The 16,729-nt window shown below is 40.4% G+C and overlaps 1 protein-coding gene across 16 annotated transcripts in view; it reads left to right on the forward strand.

Moving 5' to 3' along the window:
- Nucleotides 1–4,426: 4,426 nt before the first annotated feature.
- The window catches only part of Pter (phosphotriesterase related), an 82,122-nt gene continuing 69,819 nt past the window's right edge, over nt 4,427–16,729 (forward strand). For 11 of the 16 annotated variants that reach the window (XR_013112293.1, XR_013112294.1, XR_013112291.1 and 8 more), the window contains exon 1: nt 4,427–4,553. The gene's annotated coding sequence lies outside the window, so the exon portion shown is untranslated. Of the gene's footprint in view, nt 4,563–16,729 lie in introns of all 16 variants that reach the window. The other 5 variants (XM_076939500.1, XM_076939504.1, XM_076939501.1 and 2 more) reach the window with 5 other exon arrangements.

The following is a 16,729-nucleotide window of genomic DNA, read 5'->3' on the forward strand; positions in this document are numbered from 1 at the left end:
CTATTGTTGCAAAATGCCATGACCTGAAAACAAGTTGGAGGGAAAGAGTTTATTTGGACTATGCTTCCACACTGCTGGTCATCACTGAAGGAAGTCAGGACAGGAACTCAAACAAGACAGGATCTTTGAGGCAGGAGTTGATGTAGAGGCCCTAGAAGGGTGTTGCTTACTGGTTTGCTTCTCAAGGATAGCTCAATCTGCTTCCTTATAGAACTCAGGATTATCAGCCCAGAGATAGAATCACCCACCATGAGCTGGGTCCTCCCCTATTGATCACCAGTGGAGAAAATGCCTTATACCTGAACTTCATGAAGGCATTTCCTCAACTGAGACTTCTTCCTAACTGATGACCCTAGCTCTGATGACACAAAATCACCCAGTACAGATATATACCATGAAGAGAAATTGCTGGATCATATAGTAATTTTGCTTCTTTTCTTTCTTTTTTAAGGAACTTTTTCACAATAGGGTGTGGTTTGGTTTTCCAATGCGGCCCTGGCTTACCTCAAAATCACTTGTGATTCTCTTTGCCTTGGCCTCTTGAGTGCTGGGATTATATGCATGATTGACATGCCTGGCTGTGCCAAAATATCTTTTAATACAAACTGGCACTGATCCCTAAGAAAAGTTGTCTAATTACCTATAGATATTCTGCTCAGTAAAAATTTCACTCGACTGGAAGATTATATGTTTTCAATTTAATTTTTAATAGCCAAAATGATTTTAATTTATTTTTCCATTATTCCATTATTATGATTATTATTATTTGAAGTGGTGGTGATTGAAATTCAGGATCCTGCACACACAAGCCTTACTTCATTATGAAATAGGAAGATAAAATATGTTAAATACTTACTTTGGGGGAGGTTATATAATGAATAGAAATTGAACATAAAAATTACATGCTGAGAGTTTGGGTCTGGTCCTTTTATGCATTGGTCGCCAGTAAGTTTCCTAAAAATGATGGGACTGGTTCACATGGTTCACCACACTATGATCAAAACTAAGAACTTCTCAAGCCATCGTAGATGCGAATGCCTAATTAACAATTAAGCTCTACAGTAACAGATTTACAGCAGATGTGTTTTAGCTTGGCTGTGTTCCCATTCCTCATCTTCCTGATACTTTTCTTGATTACCCTAGGTTTTGCCTTCTAGAGTGTTTCTAGAAACCGTTTGTGTACATAATTAAAACAACACACCAGGTTTGTGAAAAACCTGGGTATTTCTTGCATGTTAACCCAAAACAGCAAGGGGCTATGAAGGTCTGGGTTTGATTTCATCCTCTCCCTCTCTCTGCCAATTTAGCATGGCTGAGTACTGGTATGGTTGAAATTCAAAGACACAGTGAGAGCAGAAAGCAAACCCTGTAGAAATGAGAATGTGTTTGAACTAAATCCTTAACTGGGAGATTGATTCAAAAACCTTTGGTTCCTTAATAATGTGAGTTTTTTAAACTTCAGTGTTTCATCAGGGGCATTGTTACCCCAGGGTTCAAACATATCTCCAAGGGAAGTTTCCCCCCAGTATAATACTAAATACTGAAGAGAAACCCAAGCTAATGTGAGGTTACTATTGAGTGTTGAACAGTACAGCACTTCCCTGGTTGTTATTCTTGTTTCGTTATATACTAAGCTAATAGGTTCTGAGGTCACCAAAAAAGAGTTTTGGTTTTTAATTCCACATTATTAAAAAGGTTCAGGATAGCTTCTGTGACATAGCATCTTTTACACATGCAAGGAAGTAGCACTCAACCATAAAATGTCACCAACATGGCTGCCTAAACAAGACCCGATAATGACATTACCAAGGGTCCAGGTGGGTGTGAGCATTCTCACATGGTCCTACTCATAGGTGAAACATTCAAATGAATGGATATTGAGAGAGGAAGAACTGGTCTTTTCAGGAAAGAGATCCCAAACAATTGATGCATGCCAAGTGGTCATCCCTACACACATGTATGAGTGAGACCAAGTGAACTTTAGCAGGTTGTATTTATGATGTATATGTATATATGACAATAATAATTAAAGACTCAGAAGCCATGGATTTGAGAAGAAAAGGGGAGTACATGGGTGAAGTTGTAGGAAGAACAAGACAAGGGAAATAATGTAAATGTAATACTTATCTATGAAATCATAATAAATAACCGTCTTATTACTTACACATATATGTCTGTATGTGGGCCTGCAAGTGTTAGTACAGGTGCCTAAGGAAGCCAGAGAATGATGTTGGAGCCTCTGGGACTGGAGTTCCATGAAGTTGTGAGCTGCCCAACCTGGGTGCTGGAAACTGAACTGGGGTCCTCTACAAGAGCAATAGTTGAGTCATCTCTCCAGCCACTATTTTATTTATTTTTAAACTTCGATGGTATATGTTATTTAACTAGCAGCAGCATACAAATGACTTACAATAACGCATCAAGACAACAATATACAGTCAGACCCAACATGCTAGAGTGTTTCCACAGTTGTCTCGGGTCTCACTTTGCTGGGGGAAGGGGTATTTAAGTATAAATAAATAGTTTACATATTAATTTGCAATTGCATGGGAGCCATTTCCCTCAACGAAAAAGAAAGCCTGTGGTCATTTTGCTTTAACATGATCCCTTTAAAGTGTAAAAGCCACCGAAATAAGAGTCTGCATGTGAAATCTGAATGCTGCTCAATGGATTTAATGGGGGCAGTGGACAACGTCATAATTTCCATAAAGGAAAAACTGAAGTCAGTTTCTAACATGAACCTTGTGCATAATTTCATCCCTGGCAGCATGGACTGCTAAAATATGGAACATTATAAATAATGGACTCTTAGGCCTCTTTTTAAAAAACCATTGTCAGGTCCACATTTATGCGGCTTCATGGTTACTGTGTGCACAATGAACAGTGGTAGCCAACACTGAAATCACTGCAGAAGCCCCCTTCTACCCATCTATTCATTATACAGTCTCAGTGTGAACCCCACTATAGGAGCAATATTCAAGTCTCCCGGTACTCGTAGGCAAGACTAACTCATGCGAGGGCATTCTGCCCTTCCGAACTATCAGACATTTATTCTTGTCTCTCTTAGTTTGAAGCCCTATCTTTATTCTAGGATTTGCCTAGAATGCATTTTTCTCAATATCTGCCCCTTATTAACCCCTTTCTCAAGGGCTTCTCCTACTGTAGCACTGCTTAGAAAGAAAAATAATCAAGGAAAGGAAAAGGGAACCCTGTAAGCTTATTGTCTGCCCTCCAATCAGAGTTTCTTAAGAAGATATGATACCATGGTTGATATAAAGCAAGCTAGAGTTTAGTCCTGGCCTCGAACTTGAAGAGCATTGTCTAAGTCTGTTTCCTTGTCTGTAATCAGAGAAAAATGTCATATATGGGTTGTTCAAAAATTAAGCACAAGGACCTGCAGAATGGTTTAGCAGATAAGGGTGACTTGCCGGGCACATCAGGTCAAGTGACCTGAATTCCATTCGAGGACCCATATAGTAAAAGGAAATCTGACGAAAACCGTTTTCAACTACACACACAAATAAATACAATGTAACAACTTTTAAACAAATAAAAACCTACTTTTAAACGTTAAGCAGAAAACATGCTGCTTTCGAAGCAAAACAGAGCTAACTGCCTTCATAAGCCATCGGTTCTTAGCACTAGCCCTGTCTTCCTTAGAAATGACTGTTCTAAGTTCGTCTCTTTTCCTCGGATTTCAGATTAAAATGAACTGCGAGTTCAATGCAGAAAGGTATTACTTTCTATGGTGACGGCGGCTCCTAGGACCATGATTTGCAGACTAGTGCATATTGACTAAGCCTGGTTCAGTGAGGCAAAGTACTAAGGTTGCTTCAAGTGCTCTAGTTTTAAATGCATCAAGCAGGTCCAGGAAAACGAAAGACAAAAACAAAACGAAAAATCAACAAGGAAGACAAAACCAGAACTCTGTATGTCAATCATAGGGATGCAGAACGCAGCATGACATCAAATTGGCAGTGCTTGTCTTGGAGGACACAGAAAAAAATTACTCAAGGAGTCCGTATTTCCAGGCTGGTTTACAGAGAATTAAGACCTGGGAAAAAATCTAGTAGCTTCCTTTCTCCTTGGGGATTTCACATCAGCTGAGCCAAAGACAAATGGGATAATTAGGGTGTAGACTGAGTGGGCTCTTAACTCAGCCTCTGATTGCAGTTTAGCTGCAAACTTCAGGCTTGCTCAGGAGTAGGGCCTCCAGCTGGTGGGAGCTCAGCTAAGACCTTCAGCCTGCCTAGCAGAGGAAACCTAATAGGCGTTATCTCAGAGCTGGCAAGGGCTCGCGGGGAGAGGCTTTGAGCCTGAGTGGGCGTGACTTAGGGTCAGTAGGCGGGGAAAAGGCTAGTGGAAAGGCAAAATGGGCGGGCCGGAGGGAGGGGACGGCGGTAGGGTAAGGCGGGGGTTGGGTGGGGGTGGGGGTTGAAGAGAGACAGCAGAAAGGGAGGGGAAGCGGACCTAGCTCAAGTTTCCAGGGGAGAAGGCGGCGCACAGCGCGGGAGGAAGGAAGCCCCGGAGCTGGTTAAGTAGCTGTGGACCCGGTAGGAAAGGTGGGGACTTAGGCCTGAAATTCAGGGCTTGTCACCTAAGCATCCACGTGGAGCCCCACCCTGGGAAAGGGAAAGCTGCACGGTGGCCCCGCCACCTTTCTCTGAAAGTCCCCGAGTTGCAAAGACTATGGGGCCTCGCTACAGGAGCTCGGGCCTTGGAGAACTGGCCTGGGCTCAGAGGGCGTTGATCTTCCCCCGAATTCAGGTCTCCCAAAGTCTGACTTGAAAGCTCGAGGACCTGAGCGGGTCCCCTTGCTTTACTTGCTCGATTCTGCTTGATTGTCGAGCTCTAGTGACCTGTTGGAGCAGCCGTGCTCTCCCCACATGGGGGGAAATGGAAGGTGGAGGCGTCTGTTCCATGTTGGGTTTCTTTAACAAACTTTAACATCAGAATCCTCCTTCTCCTGGAGCATTTACCTTCCTGTAGCTGTATTCCAACACAAGTGTGTCTTCTTAGATATCTGAGTAAAGTTTGTACAGCCCTAGTACTGAGTGGTGGCTGTAAAGATGCCTTAGATAGAGTGATACCTGCCAGGGCAGACATCTTCAACTCTCCTCCGAAGTGGAGGTGACTGACAAGCATTTACTTTTTGTCCTCAAGGATCCTGCTTTGTTGCCACAGAGAAGGAATCAAAGTAGTCCCGGGGACTAGACACCCACTTGGGCCATTTCTTTTTAGTTTACATAGACACAAGGGATGTCCAACAGCATCCTCGAGGCCTGGTGCCATTTTGAAGGGAAGAAGAAAGGAGAGAAGGGGGAGGGAGAAATGGAAAGAAGGGGAAGGAGAGAGAGGAAGGGCGAGAGAGGGAGGGAGGAAGAAGGAAAGAGAATCACAGTGCACATCGAAAAGAAAAAGATAAGACTATTTCTGACTGTCAATCGGTCAGATAATAGTCTTTCAAAAGGTAATTTGAACATCAGATTCAGCAAATGTGTCTTTATGAGATTATGTTTTTATTTGCGGAGGCTGGATGTTACTTTAGAGTTAGCAAAGTAACTAAAACATTATATGTAGTTTTGGGATCAAAGAGCAAACAAATTTTATTTCTGTTTCTGGTTTCTGAATCCTAGGAATGTCCAGGTACTTATTTTTAGAAATTTAGTGAAAGTTAGCTGCCAAGGATGGTACCTAAACTCTACACTCTAATTCATTACAGTCTTGACAGATAACTTCGTGGTACAGAGTTACCTGTACCTGTAGATCGGTACCTGTAGATCAGGTACAGAGTATTCAAGTCGTACTGCTGGAAGGGTTAGGAGGACGGTGTTTTGTTTTGTTTTGTTTTGTTTTGTTTTTCTGACTCCAAAGCCTGTCCTCTTATGTCTTAGACTATCTTCATCTTGAATATTACTGGCCTGTCCTATCTCCAACATATACATCAAGAACTGGGATACAGGATAAAAATAATTTCTGGCTTGGTACACCTACACCAACTACTCAGGGGGCTAAGGAGGGAGAATTTCAAGTCCTCAGGCAGCTTGGGCTACAGAGTAAGACCCTGTATCAGAAGAGAAAATTAAAAAAGAGTCTCAGGTGCAGTATCTGCCTAGCATGCACAGAGCCCTGTGTCCAACCCCCAGCAATAAAAAGGTAAAATAATCTTATTTTCAAGAGAAAGGATGGCTGCTGGTTTGAAGAACTCGGACCTATGATGGCGCTCTCTGGTTCCAGCTCTGTAGTCACAGAGCTCTGAACAAGTTGCTTATCTTTCCTAGGCACATAGATGTCATTGATCCTTAAGTCTTTACTCAACCTAATACTCTATGGATTTATGAAAATAAGGTACTGCTTTTAGTTAATGATAAAACTTTTATTTTGGTCACATCTGGTGTAAATTACAAGGTGGCCAGGAAGGGTTACTTTATTCAATCAATAAATATGTACTCTCTGCCTGAATACTCTCGAGGGTTATAATGAGAGCAAGACAAATAAAGGCAGCAGAGTCTTGAGTTTATATTCTGTTTAGGAGTGAAGGAGCCACCAAACAAATATAGATAATAATATTAGATTAAATTAATATACAGCTACAACCTGTAAGTAGGAGGCTGAAATGGGTAACATTGAAGGCTGTGTGCTTTGGATTTGGTGATGGAATCGTCTCACCAATTTAGATTCTGATATAGGAAGTAGCTTAGAGATATCCCTTTTACTGGGACCTATGAGGGCAGGACAGGCATGAAAAAAATTGAGGAATTCTAGGAACTGCTGGAAGGTTTCAGCATCTGGCTCAAGATAAATTTGGAGATCTGGGTGGGATCAGTGTTTGTCATGGCACAAGGGAGTGACATAAAGGTGGGTATGATGAAGTCAGTGGTGGTGGAGGCAGCCTGTTACATAATTGCTACAGCTTCTCCATGTTTACCTTAACCCTACTGTGCCCTCAACTGACTTAGTATTCATTGTCTTCAGGCTCACCCCCTCCCCCTATGTTGCTAACTCCCAAATAACTATATTTATAACCTTGTTTATTTATTTCCTCTTATAAGAACGGACTGAAGTATGTGTGAGGGAGATGGGATCTCTCTATAGCCCCTTGATGTTTGGTACTTTACTATGTAGCCCAAGCTGGCCTCAAGCTCCAATCTCCTTGTGCTTTTTATGAGCTGGGATTTCAGATATGTGTCACCACAGGTAGCCAAGGGACTGCATCTTTTTTTTTTTTTTTTTTTTTTTTTTTTTTTTTTTTTTTTTTTTTTGCAGGTTGCCTTTACTGCTGATTCCTCCTGGCAGGATGTTGTGCCATATGTAAATTAGGCTCTTAAGGATTTACTGAATGAGTGCTTTGTTGAGTACTTTAGATCTTGAACTTGCTCTTGAGTGTGGTTGTGAAAGAAAAGGGGGTTGGGAATCAAAGATTACTTTCAGTTTGCTACCTTGAAAACCAAGATGCCCAGGCTAATAAGCTGGACCAATAGGGGGAAAAAATAGAAGACACGTGGTTCACAGTAAGCCTGTAATGTGTAGGTTTCATTTTTTTTTCTTGTCTCTTTGACCAAAAATGCCTGACAAGAAGCGATTTAAAGGAGGACGCTTTTCTTTTTCCTTCTTGGCTCATAGTTTGAGGGTGCCGTTCATCGAGACAGAGAAGGCACGGCAATAGAAACATGCGGTAACTGGTTATGTTGGAGTCAGTCAGGAAGCACACAGATGAATACTGTTGCTCGGCTGGCTTTCCCCTTTCTTCTCCTTTTCTAGCTCAGTGAGTAAGGCATGGCGGAAGGATCCCAGGTCACATTACAACTAGAGATAGGATGCAGAAATTCAGGATGCTGGTGCTGAGCCAGCATCTCAGCCAAAGAATTTTTAAAACTTCAAGGGAGGGTCATCAAAATAATCCCATATAGGCGTGCGCAACAGCTAATAGAGTCAAGACCATCCCTCACAAAAGTGCCTGGAGCCTTATCTTCTAAGCAATTCTAGATCTTTGTCAAGTTGACAACCTCACATAGCATTAAATATATGAAGTGGCTTCCGGAATACACTCTTGTTGCCTTTGGCCTCTGGGATTAGAGAATTTGTTGCCAAACCCTCACCTAAATAGCCCTGCCCTTCAGACTGTGGGAGGTCTGAGCCCCATGCTTGCAGGAATTTCTGTATCCAATTTACCAGGTACCAGAGAGCTTCGTGGAAGGTGCTGTTCAAGGCTTTTCTTACAACAGTTGTTCATTTCAGTGTTGAGAGAATGACGGGTGCACTGGATCCCACAGTGCCCTAGTCACCTTCATGATTGTAAACCACGGTAGAAGGAACAGCATTTAGATGCTTAGTTATATTCTGTAAGCACAGCCAGGGTTGAAGTAAAAATATATGCAGACTCAATACCCAGAAAGGGTGGAAATCAAGTCTCTCATTTTTATTTGAACACACACACACATGCATGCACACACACGCGCACACACACACACACACACGCACATGTGTACACAATACATACATACATACATACATACATACATACATATATACATACATACAATGTTTAGCATACTGCCAAGTTTTCCAAAATGGATGAGTTTTTAATCATGGCTGAATTATGAAGAACAAGTCCTTCCCAAATGTAATTATCAGTGGATGCATTTCCAAAACTGATTCATCACCAAAGGACATTTGAAATGAATCATGTGTACTCACCATTGACTAATATTATTTTTCCCATGCAGTTTAAATGGCATTTAAAATATAATTTCCTAACTATCTTTACTTCGATATGAGAGCATTAGGTCTGGGCTTTGCTCTCTGAATTCTGTAGGCATTGTGGGACTTAAACAGAAGTGAAGCAAAAACAGTTTGCTTTGGGCAGAGCCTGGCTGTGTTCTGAGGGGTGACAGCTATAAATCCAGCCTCCCTAGGGGTCAAAAATCAACACTCCCCCCTTCTTGTGCTCAAACGAGTGATATGACGGTGATAAATTGCTTGGGCGTGAGTGCCCTGAGCACTGGTATGATGAATTATGTTGTTCAGGGCATGACCAAAGATTCTCTATTGTCAGTCTGTGACATCCAGTATTGACAATATTCATAAATAGCCTTCTACCAATTTTGATCTCTTCTTTGCATATTAAATTCTCTGCCTACAGGCCATGACTCTTGGTTCTTAGGCAACTCTGTTTTTTTTTTTTTTTTTTTTTACTAAGTTCATGTAGATAATCAGCCTTTTGTTTCTTCTGCTTCTGCCTCATTAAGATGGTGTGAGGTGTGCTTAGTTATTCACAATAAACACTGTCTTACTTCACAGAAACTGTTAAAATAATAATTATTAGTCTTTTTCACTAAATCTGCAGTAATAACAGCTTATCCTACAGTGGCTTAATTGGGTAATTATTTGGTGTTTGAAAGGCATTTTGAACAGAATATTGGTAAATATTGTTGTTAATTTAATGCTCTTTTGTGTAATTAAAAGCCATGCCTCCACAAAATCTTCAGTATTATTGAGAATCAACTAAAATTCCTATCCTGATGTTGCTAACTCTTAACTCTGTATAAAAACTATGCATGTATTGATCTTTAAAATATTCTAAGTATTTTCCTGAATTCTCAAGTCTATCTCTCGCTCACCCCATCACACTGCTAGCATCTCCTTTTCCTTTGTAGCTCACAGATCTGGAAAGCTAAATGCTGTCAGTCATGTCTCTAAAAGCCTATAGTCCTCGCCCCTCTTCTGGTCATTTCCCCTCATACCACTGATCCTCACATTATGTGATAGCTGTTTAACTTGCGAATTAGCTTCCTGGTTTGTTTTGTCTAAGGCTATGCCTTCAACTCCCACCCGATGCCATCAAAATCTGTCACATTGCGTTATGTTAAGGAATGCAGTCTGGCCTGCCTTTCCTACAGCATCACCACTCCATTTATAGAACCCTGGACCTCCAGGATTAGCTAAAGGGCTTTTCTGTAGTTTAGATTTTATGCCCCTCCCCCCACTATTGGACAACATTTATTTGTTCATTCTACCATAACAAAATATCACAAACTGGGTGGCTTAGAAAACAAAAATGGATTTTCTCACAGTCAAGAGATTGGAAGTTCAAGATCCAAGTGTCAGCTGGGTTGTCTTCTCCTGAGGCCCCTCTCTTTGGCTGGCAGATGGCCGTCTTCTTCCTGTATCTGTACATTGCACCCCTCCCCCTCTGTGTGTCTGTGTTCTGATATCTTCTTATGAAAACATCCAGTCCTGTTGGGTTAGTGCTACCTTGGCTACCTTGTTTAGCAAAGTTCCTCTGTAAGACCCTTTCATCAAGCAGTCTTGTTCTGAGGCACTGCAGGTCAGAAATTCAAATGCCAAATGCATGGATCCTGGGGGACAGGATAATTCCAGTGTACTATGGTAATGGTTTCCTGAAATGACCACTTTTAGAGTAATTTTCTTTATCAAATGTGAGCTGCTAAGTGATGAATATAAGTCCCTGGGTAAGTTCTTTATTCAAGAATTTCTCTTGAATGTTATTTGAAAAGAAACCTTATGCCTGTGACTTAACATTGAAATAATTAGACAAAAATGAAGCAACATCATTCAGTTAATTAGGCAGAATTTATTAGACAGCCAATATATATAGTCAACTTTATACATTAGCAACCATTCATATATTTCCTTAGTAATTTGCAAGCATTTTTTAAATCAAAGAATTTTCACTAATTCAAATGTGCTGTTGGATGTATAGTAAATTCTAGGCCAGGTTGGCCCTAAGTAAATAAATAGAAAACAAAAGGAGGGAAAAGAAAAAGGATGATATATGTAGCCCTCAGTGATTCAACATGTGATGCTTACAAGCCTGAAAGAGATTAAGTTTACATGTATATGTTAGATAGTTCTTAAGTAAGAAGAATGGCTTTAGTTCTGTGACTGTCAATTGTCATGTTTAACCTGATTGAATCTGCGATCACCTAGTAGGCATACAAGCATGTTTTTCTCTGAGGGAATTTCTGAAGAGGTTTAAGTGGGGAAGACTCACCCTGAATACTGTCTCCTGGGCTGGGGTCCTAGATTGAATAAACAGAGGCAAAGGAGAAAGTGAGCTGAGCACCAGCATTCATCTCTCTTTGCTTCCTGATTGTGACGCTGCCTCATGCTTTTCCTGGCATGCCTTCTCCCCTCTGATGGGCTGCACCCTCAAACCGTGAGCCGGAGTAGTTTCTTCCTCCTTTTCATTGCTTCTGGTCAGCTCACAAGAATGAAGACTGTAACTAGTACACACCAACCAACTACTTCACCTAGAAAGCACCACTGGAACCCTTATGTAAGGAGGCTCTGAGAATGTCTTTCCTAGCTAAATGTGTTGGCTATGTCCATGACTTCCACAACTCAGTACTCTTCTGGCTTTCTAGAGTCTTGGGATGTGGTTTCTGGAATTCAGACTTTGACTTAGCAGCCTGTTCATTCACCACCATCCCAACCATTGTTTCTGCCCAGGGCTTTGTCTAAAAACTACCATCTGCTATAGCAAGAGCAGTCTTAGAGGTTGACATTAGGCAAGAGTATGTTCTTCAGAGGGATGACTTTCTGAAGCCCAGTTCCCATCTGTCATTTGCATTGTATTCCGAGTTCTCCCCCTGGACCTCACTGGCCTCCCATTTGTTTCTCATGCCTGATGTAGGGTTCCATTGATTTCTATGCTGCTTTGAACTTGACTCATTACCACTCAGTCAAGCATGATTTTAAGAATGGTCCTCTTTCTCCTCTCTACTAAATATCTTGTAGCGACTCAGTTCCTCCATAATGTCAGATCTTCAACTTCAATTACTGGCATTACTGAGACTTTGCTGTGCTATTGATGAGGCAAAACAGAAGGGGAAGGCTCGTGTGCTCAGCGTTACAGTGCCACCCAGCTTAGTCATCCTTCATTTCTCCTCAGCAGGATCTTCCCATCTTTGTTTATAAGTCTGTTGGGGTAGACAGAGGAAAATAGTTCAAAGTAACAGTTCCAGGTGTAAAATGCTTTTCTCAAAGATTCTGTAGATTTTTCTTGCTCTGTTAAATTTCTTTTAACCATTAGACTTGTGCCATGTGTAAGAACATCCTCAATTTTCTTACAATGGGGATATGAGTCTATGTTACTACTTGTCTTTTCTATAATATGCTTAACAAACACATGGAATTTTGTAATATGTTATTGAAAATACAATATAATGACATTGTAGGGTGTGTGTGTGTGTGTGTGTGTGTGTATGTGTATGTATGTATGTATGTAAGAATGTTTCCATTTTGATACATTTTTGTTTGTAACACCCTATCCAAAATAAGCTTATATTATTTATTATTTTCAATGCGATAGTTTCACAGCATTTTTATATTTTGTTTGACTTTTTTCTCTTTGATTTTGTTTTTGGTGCTAGGGATCAAGTCCCAGACTATGGCTACCACTGTGTTATACTCCCACCCTCAGACACTATGGAGAATTCTTGTGTGTAGTTTCTGTACAGAGAATGATAGACAAAACTTTGGAGTTTTAGTCTATAAATATTACAAAGCTTAATAAGTAACTCTATTGTGTCTGACAATAATGTCTTAATCCATATTTGTTAAACCATATATCATATTTATGTCTTTAAACAAACATCATTTAAAATAATGTCCACAATTATAGGATCAATAAACAGGTCTGAGAGTTGAAATTGCGTAATAGCTTTCTCTGCCTAGATAGAAGTCAAGATTATATTTTCTGATGAGTTATGGGTAATGTTGGTAGTTACTTCTGTAACAGGCTTGAAGATGAACCTTATAAGATGTTGTTGATATGTTGACAGTCTGACAATGCAAGTTTTACCCATTCCAAACTGGGTTCATTGCCCTATCATCTTCAAGAGAATTTACTATTCCTATATGTTGTCAGCCAATCTACTATTTATATATAGCTGTATCTTAAAATATATGAAATTCCATAACTAAGATGGAAGCAGATTTTAGTAACATTCAAGATACCTTATAACTATTGTTTAATATGTGTTATATACGATAACTTCTTGGTTGGGGGAATTCACCTAATACATCAAGAATTATTCCCATTGTTTTCAGGATTCTAGAATGAGAGGACAAAATCGAATATTTTTCTAAATGGTAAGATATACATAATAAATATGATTTCTCTTCTTACATCAAATATATATAATTTTAAACATCCTAAATTCTTGGTTTGAAAAATTATACTTATTTATTACGTATGCATATCTGTGTGTGAGCAAGGCACCCAGTGGACATCAGAGAACAGCTTCAATAGTCAGCTTTGTTCTACCATGCAGATCCTGGGAGTCAAATTCATGTCCTCAGGCTTGGTGGCAAGGACCCTGACTCACTCAGCCATCTCACTAGTCCCCAAAATTATTGATTTTTTTTTAAAACCTGCGGTCATATCTAGTAGTAGAGTAAATGATAAAAACTGATAACCAAATGTAATAAAGGCACAATTTATACCAGTACATCATGGAAAAAGCATGAGATAAATTTGCCGGAAATAATAGGCCAGGAAATGAAATTTAATTTCATAGGAAGCTTAAACAAGACCCAAAGCAGTCTAGAGTGGCGAGCGCTGTAAAGACTTTACCTATGAAGTTAAAAATAACTTCAAAGAAAGGACAGCTAATTCTGTTTATGTAATCGGTTTATATTGCTCTACAGCTTGTTGGTAAAAGTAGCTTTGAGTACTTAGAGAATATATCTTTATCCTTTCTGTGTTCCAATTAAAAAAGTGTTATTGCTTCTTTTTGGAAACTAGAGCCTTGGAGCAATTTTGAGGTCTTCCGGGTGTCCACAGTCCCAGAAAGGGAAGATTAGATACCACTGTCTGTCAGAATGCTGCACTGTTCCATGACCAAGAAGACAAGCAATACTCTGAGGCACTGACAGTTGGTAACTCCTCTACTGTTAATGTCATCAGAGAATACATATCTCAAATCTGTTCCCTGTGTTTTCAGACCCACAGCGGCTCTGAAACCCAGCACATCCTTTCCAGTCAAGCTAATTTATTCATCCATCCATAAACATTTATAGAATGCCTGCTTTGGGCCAGGCATGGTGCTAAGTGCTGCTATGACGTTGTTCTCACTTCAACATTGAGCAGGGAAGATTCTTCATGAGTTATGAGAATCTGTTTGCAATTCTACTGTGGGATCCCCGGAGTATACTAGGAGATTAGAGGCCCCTCCAATGAACACAATATCCTGCCAGTCCCTGCCATGTGTGCCATTTGTCATTGACACAATGACAGTCATTTTACACTGTGGTTTCAGCTGTAGAAACCAAGGAGACTACTGGGGGATGGGCAGCATTTTTCTCCAGGAGACTTTATTTTTCCTGGTGCTTGATCTGAAGCTACATGAGGAAAGCTGTTTCTTCTTCACCTAACAATCCAGAACAGTGGATTTTCATTCCCTACATGGAAAACACTAAAGAAAGAAAAGATTAACAAGTTTATTTGGCCTAGGACACTGGTTACTAATAGCAAGGTTACACCATTTGGAGAGGGAAGGCATCATGGCTGGGTAGCCAGGGGTGTGTGTGTGTGTGTGTGTGTGTGTGTGTGTGTGTGTGTGTGTGTGTCTGTGTCTGTGTGTGTCTGTGTCTGTGTCTATCTCTGCATGTGTGTGTATAACATAAAATAAAAGTAAAAAATGAGGGAGAGACTAGCTTACTTAATTAATTTTTTAAAATGTGTTTGTATGTAGATGTCTTTGACTATTTTGTGGGTTCTTCTTTCTTCCACCCTTCTCTACCCTTTTCTTCTACCTTTCAAACCCCTAACATGAGATAGGAGAGAAAAAGGGAGAGAGGTGAAAGGGAGTGACTATAGTTAGACTACTTCCTGTTGATTAGGGGCATCAAGTTCCTTGGGCCAAATTTGATCTTAGCTGTCAGAATATCTAATTTCTTCTTTTTCTTCTTTGTGCGTGACTACTTAACCACTACTAACAACAACCAACCAACAACCTATACCACCTCTGGAGTCACAGCATTGATACACCCTATGAAAAGTCCCCAAAATGTCAAACATCACAGAAACTATCTACAGGTGGCAGAACCATGCCTCTGCTAGAGCACGAGGCAAATCATAGTCAGGTGCTGCAGACAGTCCGAAGCAGCCCTGTATCCCCATAACTGAGATTAAAATGGAAGCATATTCCTATAACTATAACATTATGATAACTACAGTGTAAAATATAATTATAAAACACACTACTCTGTGTTTTTTAAATAAACCAAAACTCCCACTACATATGTGTATGGCCCTGAGTGTTTGAATATGCATCATGTGTGTGCAGAAGCCTGTGGAGGTCAGAAGTGGGAAATAGGAGTTACTGTCAATTATGAGCTTCTTGTGGATGCTGAGACCCAAAACTGGGCCCTCAGTAAGAGTAGTGCATCTTCTTCACCATTGAGCCACTTCTCCAGCCCAAGCTTGCCTCTTTTAAACAACCCATCCTCTTAGAAAATAACCTACTCCTGGGACGTCCAGCCTCTAAGCTCAACCATCATTAGTTCCCTCGTAAAACTGTCCTGATCCAGTCACTCCAACAAGGACCCTACTCTTCAAGGTCTCAAGCACCCTTTTATACTGTTAAATGTGGGGATATGCCTCAGTACGAGTCTTCAGCCCATGACACTCCTTAGGTGCCCTGGAGTATGTATTCTGCTAGAGTTCTTTTCTCTTCCTGAAATTAATAAATACAGAGACCATCCAGACACTCCATTTCCTGCCATGATGCTTGTGCTTACTACACTCAACTCTTCCTAGTTATTAGCCATTTCTTTTAGTTGGGGATGTACCTTCATGATGGAGCCGTTGCCTAGCATGCCTACTACGGCCTTGGGCTCCATCATCACTGCAAACAACAGCAACAGATTCTGTGAATCTCAGTCAGTCACTTCAAAGTACTTCCTTTTGAAAGCATGCATTGGGAACCTGATTAAATTGCAAACTCCTTGTAGACAGGAACCATGTTTACTTTTACTTTGTCTGCCAGAAAAGTACTGATTCAGTTTATTACTGCTGAGTCCTGACAAACAAACCCAAATTTTAACATTTTAGGAAATGACAAATAATCAAGGATTGTCTGACGGCCTTACTGTGGAATGCACTGACCTTTGGAGAAGGCAGGTTCCATGATGCCGGGTGACACCCTTTTCTTTTCATGCTCTTATATCACAGCAACTTGGCTCCATCACAATTAATCTTGTGTGGCAGTGCAGTGACGATGGGATGATTTCTCTAGAGGATCTATGGTAATACTATTAAAATGCTCTTACAATGTCAGAGTGATTGCCACGGAGCATGCGGGGACTGTGCTTATGTGATTATGATATTATAGCGATGGGCGATTACCATAGGAAACTACTAATTCAACCCTGCAGGGACTTGCATTATGAAGCCATTATAACATGAGATTATAATGACACAATAACTTGGATGCACATTCGTGATGTGAAAACTAAAAGCTAATTGGAATGCAAGTACCATTTCCATTAAATTGTAATTAAACACTGAGAGCAGTGCTTGTTTAAATTTGAGATGGAGACATACAATTCAGAAAGGAAAACTGCAGGCTTTTATAAAAAAAAAAAAAAGTATGCATGTTGAGCATAAGCTTAAAAAATGTTTAGGAGCTGTTTTCAACTGTACCTCTTAGTACTAACTGCATGGAGTGGCTTCTCTCAGAAAGCATCATCAAGAACTGAG

The sequence above is a fragment of the Arvicanthis niloticus genome, chromosome 8 (assembly GCF_011762505.2).
Source record: "Arvicanthis niloticus isolate mArvNil1 chromosome 8, mArvNil1.pat.X, whole genome shotgun sequence".
NCBI classification, from domain to species: Eukaryota; Metazoa; Chordata; class Mammalia; order Rodentia; family Muridae; genus Arvicanthis; species Arvicanthis niloticus.